Raw genomic sequence first — 9729 nt, 5'->3', positions numbered from 1 at the left:
TTTTCTTTTGTGGCAAAAGACTGGCATTTTGACGTCATTTTTTGGTCAGTGCCAGGCCATAACAAAGCTGTGAGAAGATGTGGAATGTAAAAAGTAATAAACAAAAATGAAAAGAACCGCTTCAGAAAATAACAAAATACCAAATCTTTCCAAGAGTTTTCTACAGAGAGGATGTCAAAAATATACCTGTCGTCTATCCGGATTTTTTTTTTCTGAAGAAGGGTTTTGAGCCCGAAAAATTTTTCGTGTTTGTTATTTTGTTCTTTTTTTTTTTGAAGCTGTTAAATTCATTTTTTTTTTTTTTTGTTTATTACTTTTTTCTGTTTACTATGCTGTATAGATAGTATGCAGATGACGTCACTCAGGACTTTGTTATTGTGTTTTGCCATCCGTGTTTATGAGTAATGCTCACTGAACTGTAATAATCCGACTATAAACGTTCATGGATACACACCGTTTTGTGTGTTGGTCCGTTATACTTCCGAATGGCAATGTTGTGAGCTTCTTAGCCAAGCGCGTACTATCTAGATCTCCAGAATAGCTTCGATAAGGTTTGATGGTAACTACTTTGTATTTTCATTTGTTTCGATGTGTAGTTTGCAAGTATTTAAAAGTTTTAATAATAATAATAATAATAATAATAATAATAATAATAATAATAATAATAATAATAATAATAATAATAATAATTAAGTAACATTAACGTAATATATCAAGGGAAACAACTGTGTTATGTATGTGTATATGTATGTATGTATTGGCTATTATTGAGTTATGTCCTTTGAATGACAAGGTATAACATGTATTGTTGATTGTAGAGTGATGCCCCTTTAAAATCCAGTAATGGAGCGTTCACATATTACGTCATCAGCTAGGGGGGGAGGGGGGGGGGGTCTACCAAATGTTGACATGTGTTGACATGGGGGGGGGGGGGGGGGGGGGGTCAGACCCAAGATGATGTCATCAAAACATAGGCAAATTAAGCCTATTCAAAGTTTGTTCCTTTCAAAACAGCTAAAGATAAATTGCTATGATGAGTATTGCCCATCTCTCAAGAAACAAAATGGGAAAGGGGTATCACTTCTCAAAAGGCGAACTTGCCCTAAATGTTCATTGTATCACTCCTCGATCACAGCAATGAAAGACCATTCACGAAAATGCGGCATACATGAAGAACAGCAAATGGGAGAAAATGATGACGATGAAGATGAAATTGATGATACTATTTATAGTACATTGCCAGAGGTCCAAGGCAGAAACATTTTGAATCAATTAATTTTATGTTTGGAAATTGAAACAGAAATTCATTCCACTAAAAGACTAATATGCTATAAAATAATTTGCCTCCTATACTATTTTAAATTACACTTTCTGAATTTTTTTTTAATAGCACCTGCACCAAGTAGCCTAATTTAAATAATGTTTGTTAGATTTTATCTTTGCAAATTTAAATTTCATGTCCCCGTTGTATCGTAAAACATAAATTATCAACAGTTTCTGAAATTAATAAAATGTCTGAATGTGTTTTATCAAACGTTGATAATCAATGTTTATGGTTTGAAAAACGAATAATAAATATTGTGAAATTAAAGTTATCTTTTAGTTTTTATTAAATTAGATGACGTCATCATCTGTTGGGGGGGGGGGGGGGGTCAGGTCAATGATGACAAGTGATGACTTGGGGGAGGGGGGGGGGGGGTCTAAAAAGCGCAAATTTTTGATGACGTAATATGTGAACGCTCCCTAATAAACATCCTGTCACCAGAACTGGCTGTCTGTGATTGATCTTCAGGTTCTGTGTAATAATTAAATTCAAAACATCACAATAATAATAATAATAATAATACTAATAATAATAATAATAATAAAGTGTTCGCCTATAGCGCTAAATGTCGAAGTCCCAAAGCGCTTTACAATAGGTGGCGTTTTGATGCACCTCCGTCGTCGGTGATGGCAAATTAATGAAAATGTTGCTGCATACGTTCATGAGGTTTAAATAGTTTTAGATTGTAGTTTCGCACGCTGCTTAGTGATTACCGGTGTACGTTTATACAATTATAATAAATTAAAGAATAATAACAATAGTTTGAAAAATCAAAGGTTAAAAAAAAAAAGCATGGCACACAAATACTGATCTCAAATAAATAAATGATTTTAGTAAATTAAAATCGAAGTTTTTGAAAAAACATAATAAAAATAAAAAGTTTTTGAAAGAAAATAAACAAACAAAAATGATGTCTTTCTCAATAAAGTAGACCTTTAAAAAATATGTCTACAATGGGAGTGGAACTTCAAGGTTAGAGTCTGACAGCTTGTCCACTGCGCTACGGAGCCACTTGACTGCTCATCACATTTAATAAGGTCTTTCTAAAACATTATTTTACCTTCAATGCAACTTCTATTTTCTGGTTTTATCTTTCGATTATTTATAGATTATTATTATATTTATATAAATTTATTAACAAAAACATCCTACAGTTGTTACAATATAACTTTCCCCATGTCCAAATACAGAACGAAGTGGTTATTTGTACTACCACTACAAATAGCGAAAACTACCGCTTTTCACTATTTGTACTCCCAGAACTCTTATGTGTTTAAAGTTGCAAACCACCGCTCCTTTACCACAGTCTGACGTCACGTCCGCCTAGCAACGAATCGGCTGGCTCTAAACAAAAAATCCGTGCTTGGTCCGGGAAAGGAATAATTGGAAAATCGCTAAAAAAAAAAACAATTTTTATCTTAAATATGGTCCAGTGTTTTGTACCAGATTGTCTGCACCAGTCAGAGAGTCACTCCTGCAAGTTTTACAGATTTCCAAATGAGAGGCAGACAAAAAATTGAAGAAAAAGTGTATCACTTTAGTCAGGTAAGCACGCACTCCTCGTCGAACATTTGATAGAGTTCGTAGTCCAGATCTAGGTCTAGTTCTAGCTTACGTAGACCTATATTTTATGATTAAAGTGTACAGTTGCACGAAATTATAAATAAAAATACATTCCAAACTAGGTTTTTATTGAAGTTGAAGCAAAAATGATATCTCAATCTACACGTTTTGATGTTAAGGCTGATAGATAAACTGAATGAGAGTTCAGTTCTACTGATAAGTGATAATTTTTTTAAAAGGAGAAAAATAGAAGAAAGAGAAGAAAATATTTGTTAAAATCTTACTTTAAACTCGATACCTTTATGGCAAAATGAAAATAAATAAATAAAATATCGGAACCTCTCCCCCCCCCCCCCCCCCCCCTCACGCAGATATTTCTCTCTCTCTCTCTCTCTCTCTCTCTCTCTCTCTCTCTCTCTCTCACACACACACACAAACACACATACTTTCCTCTTTTTTGGAAAGTTTCTCTGATTCTGCCATGCCTCCCCTCCCCGACAGCCGAGGTGGCAACTCTGTGTGAACAAAGCAAGATGGCGACAGGGACCTCTCTCCTTTACCTGTGCCCGATTGTTGACACTCCAAAGTTTCCATCACCGCACTGTCCAGTACAGTACTGACTGAAATAAAGAGAAAACGCCAGTCTTGCCACACTCAACCCCAAGATCAACTTTAACTGTGTAAATTTAAGAATTCATATTTTTATATACCTAGTCAAAATCATCAAAAGAAGTAATGAGGAAGTGCGACATTTTGCTGAATGTGCGATTTCATAAAAGACAGGCGAGAGACCCACCAGTAACCTAGACTCTTGCACACCTTTGATTTATCATGCATTGAGCTGGTGTCAAACAAGATAGTCTAAAACAAGGTAGCCTACTTATCAAATAATATACCCAATATGCCCAACAGAATTATTGGGTTTTTAAAAAATCTTTTCTTTTCAGGAGAAAGGACAAAAGATCCAATATCATCATCAAGAGTGTGTTCTTGTCACTTCAGAGATGGTGACAAAGCCAACCTCCCTGAATTGTTTGACAGAAATAAAAATAAATTGTTTCCATCAGAGCCAGAAAGAAAGAAAAGAAAAGTGACACAAGGAATTCCCACCCCATCTCAATTGGCACCAACATCAAGAAGTCCACCACCACCACCACCACCACCACCATCATCATCATCATCATCATCATCATCATCATCATCATCATCATCATCATCATCATCATCAGCTCAACTCTCTTCATCATCATCACCAAGTCCCACCTTTAAAAAAAAACAGATTCCTCATCATCATTATTTTCCTCCTCATCATCATCCTCATTATCTTCTCCCTCATCATCATCTCAACTCTCGTCACCATCATCGCAGGATTCCATCTTTAAAAAAAAACAGATTGTAGAACAAGTGAGGATATTTTAAATAGAACAACAAATTTAATTCAAGAACAAGAAATTACAGACAAAAATAAGGAAATAGCTAGCTTAAAAAACCCCAACTTAGTTAGATTCAACGCACTTACACTGTTTCAAGCCTTACAGAAAAAGTTCTTCGAATGGAGACAGGTGTACATTGTTTTAAAATATTTGATATTATTGTTCAATATGTTGAGTGCTTTAGAGGTAACCTTATTTATTATAGTGGGTGGGAAGTTCAGGAAGAGACAGTTGCATTAAAAGACCAAATTTTCATTACACTTATGAAACTTAGACAGAACTACACTCACCTATGAAATTTCACAATTGTTTAGCGTTTGTGAAAGTACTATAACAAATATTATACAAACTTTTATTCATGTTTTACATAAGCCATAAGCTTCTCTTTGAAAATGTTATGAAGGTTACATGCCCTTCTAGACATAAAAATAAACTATCAGCTCCATCATCATTTTTAAGATTTCCAAATTGCAGAATGATCATTGATTGTACAGATGACCAAATTGCTATTCCTAAAGAAATGGATAACCAACGGTTAACTTATTCGTCTTTTAGGTCCATGAATTCTGTTAAAGCTCTTGTTGGTGTGAGTCCAAATGGTGTGATAAATTTTGTTTCTAAACTTTATCCAGGGTCTGTCTCGGATAAGGTCATTGTACAAAATTGTGGATTACTAAAACTTTTAATTTTAAGCCCTGGAGATTTAATTTTAGCAGATAAAGGTTTCCTGATTCAAGATATTTTACCTCAAGGAGTAACTGTAAATATCCCTCCCTTTTTACATAATAAATTTACTGAAAATGAGATTTTATTAACAAAAGAAATTGCTTCATGTTCAGAGGGCTAATGAAAGACTAAAATGTTAACATCCTCTCATATATTCCAACCATGTTAAGAGAAACATCTGATATTATTTTTCAATTAGTTGCAGCACTTGTCAATCTCCAGTCTCCTCTTATTAAGGAGACTGCATTTTGTTAGCTTTGCCATTTATTTTGTACAACACACATATTTTGTTCATCACCATCAAATCACCATTCAAAATAATGGTTTTGTAGGTCACCCATACATGATTTTACATGATAAACATGACAAATTATGGCATTGCTGTATCAATGTATGTTCAATGTCATTAACATTGTTAAATAAAATATGACAAATTAGTTTTGGACTGAATCAACCCAAGGCATCATCAAGATAGATCTGTGGAAGTAAAAGAATAAAAGATTCAAATTTAGAGCTGCGACCATGCTCAATAGGCAAAAAACAAACAAACTAGTAAAACGTCTGTTGTGGTCGTGTGGTATGACACTCGCTTTCAGATCAGAAGGTCCTGGGTTTGGGTCTCGCTCGGCGCATAGTTGAGTCCTTGGAGAAGGCTCTTTACTCACAATCTCTCACCGTACTCAGGTGTCAAATGAATACCTGGCCGTTAACAGCGTTGTCTCTGTCCGAAAAAATTGTAATATCGCCTAACAGGCATCATGTCCCGTCTTACATGTTAAATGATGCTGTTGGCCAGGGACCCCTTGTAAAGCACTTTGAGCTCATTTAGTGGATATTACGCTATATAAAAGCTCAATTAAAAAAAAAAATTAAGTGGTTCTTTCATTCATCTTGCTTTGTTGATAAAGGGGAAACCCGAAACGTCCATTTTATCTGTTTTCGTATGTTAAATTGAAGTTCACATTCAATTTCACAATGTTATTGATTTCTTCGAGTTTCAAGCTGCAACATTTACATTACACCTTAACCCAATAGGAAGTTTAGTTTACCGTGACTAACACTGGTCTAAATAAATAAATAAGATTCCCTTTATTCATCCCATAGAGGAAATTTATCTCTAGGGTCTATTCCCAGGGAAGACTGGAATAACCGCGGTGCAGCGCCGCAAATTGAGCTAGGGCGAGGTGACTTGCTCAAGGCCACACAGCGCAGCGGCGGGTGAACGAACTCGGTACCTTTTCGTACCGCTGATCCACGCTGCCCCTATGCCTACCACATGAAGTATGATAAAATGTCTAGCGTGATTGGTGATTGTGATGCTCATATATGAGTATTATAATAAAGGTTACAATACGATACTAAATAGTATGTAGTATCTAGACTATAGTCAATAGCAACGAAAATTAGCGAAGCAAGACCTCAAAGACTCTCTCTCTCTCTCTCTCTCTCTCTCTCTCTCTCTCTCTCTCTCTCTCTCTCTCTCTCTCTCTAACTAAAATCGAACGTTAACAGTAAAATATTTCCATTGGATAAACTAAATCTGCCTAAACTCAAAGTAAACTGATTATTGTCCAACAGTAGTTTTACGGGGATGTGAGATTTGAGAGTGAGAAGACGAAACGACTTACCTTCACAGAATACTCTTTATTCTTCGTGCTGGCTTGAACTTTGCCGAACATCATGCCATCTGAGTAAGTGAAAGTCAAAACATGACCTGACTGATGATGATTTTCACCTCGGGAGACACTTTTATGCTCATTGGAGAAGTATTTCATAAGGGCGGTGATGGAAATAAAGTTAGTGTCAGCCATTTTTCTCGATTGTTTAGAGCCAGCCGGTTCGTTACCATGCGTTGCTGCGCGGGATGACGTCACGACTTTTGAAGACTATTTGTAGCTACCTACTCCCAGCACTCTTATGCGTTTAAAGTTACATTTGTGAGCTTTCAAGGACCAGCCGACCCCAGCCTCCACTTTTCGCGGTCTTTCTTTGAGAAGTGTGAAGTAGTGCTGGGTCGAGTTTGAAACGATCAAATCGAGCGGGTTTTCGATCGAGTCCTCTAAAATCGAGTCGGTTTCGGGCGGGTTTCGAGTCAGTGACGTCATCGAGCAGTGATTCGTTTGAAAAAAAAAAACACGAGCAACTCGTTTGCCACAGGAAACTTCACATACCCCTCCCTCTCTTATGTCTGTGGCTGGCTTGACTGCAGCTGGTTATGATGGGGGCTGCCAGATGGCCAAGTTCAAAATTGGTTACTAAGAAACGCTTTTCTATTATTATTCATTTAAAAAAAAAATCTTTTATTTAAAAAAAAATGAAAAGATAAGTTTATCCAACTGTAGTCGATTGTTTTGTTAATCAAAACAAATGAGTTTTTCAAGGGAGTCAGAATGCTTGTGGTGTTGGGCTATTTGGGGTCTATTTGACTACTTGGGCAAGAAGAAATCTGGCTGTCTGGCAGCCTTGATTATGATCGTTCGTCGCATCACACACACATACACACACACACACACACACACACACACACACACACGCCATCAAACAGTTGTTGATGGTGAAGGGTTGAGACCCCCCCCCCCTCCCACCACCATCATCCCGCTGTCACCTTAACATTTCATATTTATGTCGCGCCAAAAGTTGTCGGCCGCCCCCACCTCCCATAATTTGTCACTGGTCGTCATCGCCTCTTGTGTGTGCGGGAAAGGTCGTGCCTTTCATTTCATTATTTGAAAAATAAATGAACAAGAATGGTGTGTTTTTATTAGGTAGGTAGATAATAATAATATTTAGCAGGTTCCACACCCAGACACACACGGATTGCCCGGACACGATGATAACGATGCCGACGACAATGGATGACGATGATGATGATGATGATGATGATGATGATTATCGTGTTTCTGTTTAAAAAATGAAATACTTTAGCAGGTTCCACCCCCACCCCCCACACGGATAGACCGGACCCGAAGATGATGATTGTGGTTTTGCTGGCTGTTACGGCTGTGATGAGGATGATGATAATGATGATGATGATGATGATGACGATGGCGCAGATGGTGATTATTTGTTCGGTCGCTCAGTGGTACGGTGTCTCTTGTCACAAAATCAAGCCTTGTCAATGGCCGGATGAGTGACAGTGATTGTTGAAAATTGTGATCCAGACGTTAAGTCCGTGTGTCAGGCACTTGACTCAGGTGTGAATGTATTCTTATCTTATAAGCAATGACGGGTATTGTAAAGAGCTTTAATACAAAAAGACTCCAAACAGCGATCGGTACCTACTGTACGAAATGGATGTATGGTCGATATGGCGTGCCGGAGGAATAAATTAAATAAAATATTGTGAAGTTCATTGAGCATGGTAAATCCTTGGAAATGCGCTTTGAACTAATACACCTGCTAGACAACTCCGATTCCAATATAAACGACTGATTAATATTCCCATATATAAACTATAGTTAGCTGAAAATCTTTCTTTGTCGGGACTCCAAAAGTATGGAACGAATTAGACAAAGAAATCAAAGGGTCTTTTAGGAGCACTGATTGATTTTAGATTGATTATTACATTGAAATGTGTTGATATTTATTTTATCCATTATTATTAGGGTGGTGGTGGTGGTGGTGATGATGATGATCCCGCTGATATGATGGTGATGATAAATAAATTAAACATAATTCCCTTTATTCATCCCATAGGGGAGATTCGTCTTTCGGGTCTATTCTAAGGGAAGACTGGAATAACCCAATCGATAGCCGCAGTGCAGCGCCGCAAATTTAGTTAGGGCAAGGTGACTTGCTCAAGACCACTCAGCGGCGGGTGATCGAACTCGGTACCTTTCGGGTGCCAACCAAAGACCGTACCGCTGCCCCTGATGATGATGATGATGATGATGATGATGATGATGATGACGATGATGATGATGATGATGATGGGAACTAACAAAGAATACACAGGCATCTAAAATTGAAACATTCCATATTCAAAGCTAATGTTTTACTTTAAAAAATTGAGCTTTACAATATCCACTAAATGTGATCAAAGCGCTTTGTAAAGGGGTCCCCGGTCAACAGCAACATTTAATATGTAGGACGGGACATGCCGCCTGTTAGGCGATATTACAATTTTTCAGACAAAGACAACGCTGTTAACGGCCAGGTACTCATTTTACACCTGAGTACGGTGAGAGAATGTGAGTAAAGAGCCTTGTCCAAAGACTCAACTATGCACCGAGCGCGAGGCTCGAACCCAGGACTTTCCGATCCCAAAGCGGGTGTCATACCACTAGACCATTATAATGCACGAGAGCCATGGTCGACTAGAGTACTACCTATAGTTACGTCATGACTAGACCACATAGCCGCACTACTGTAGGAGTGTTCATTGATAGAGGGATGCGTGTGTGTCATAGAAATAGCCTTAGTGTGTGTATGTGTGTGTGTGTGTGTGTGATAGTCAAACTTTAGTAGGTTTAATGAAGTCTTGTCACACACGCGTGATACACCTATACGAATTTCCCTGCCACTGCCACCCAGACACACTAACATCTGACAAGGAGTGAGGGCTGTGGAAGAACCACAGACTACCGTGTGCAAACATTGGCGATTGGTATCGGATGGCAAACTGTGATCGTTTGAATTTGAAATGATTCGAAACACTCGTTACCCCTCCGCTCGCTCGAATCC

General features: G+C 37.7%; 2 long non-coding RNA genes across 2 annotated transcripts; one reads left to right on the top strand and one right to left on the bottom strand.

Moving 5' to 3' along the window:
• Positions 1-2708: 2708 nt before the first annotated feature.
• LOC144960619 (uncharacterized) lies at positions 2709-4359 on the top strand. Its single transcript, XR_013642890.1, has 2 exons — positions 2709-2869; positions 3835-4359. It is a non-coding gene; the product is annotated as an uncharacterized LOC144960619 (long non-coding RNA).
• Positions 4360-4763: 404 nt separating this feature from the next.
• On the bottom strand, positions 4764-6898 carry LOC144960618 (uncharacterized). The gene is made up of 2 exons (XR_013642889.1): positions 6675-6898; positions 4764-5523 (listed from the first exon to the last, which is right to left on the bottom strand). It is a non-coding gene; the product is annotated as an uncharacterized LOC144960618 (long non-coding RNA).
• Between the last annotated feature and the right edge of the window lie 2831 nt (positions 6899-9729).

Source organism: Berghia stephanieae, chromosome 15, assembly GCF_034508935.2.
Source record: "Berghia stephanieae isolate SIO BIC M18660-M18661 chromosome 15, UCSD_Bste_1.3, whole genome shotgun sequence".
NCBI lineage: Eukaryota > Metazoa > Mollusca > Gastropoda > Nudibranchia > Aeolidiidae > Berghia > Berghia stephanieae.
The sequence above is the reverse complement of the archived record's forward strand: the minus strand, read 5'-3'. Positions and strand labels throughout refer to the sequence as shown.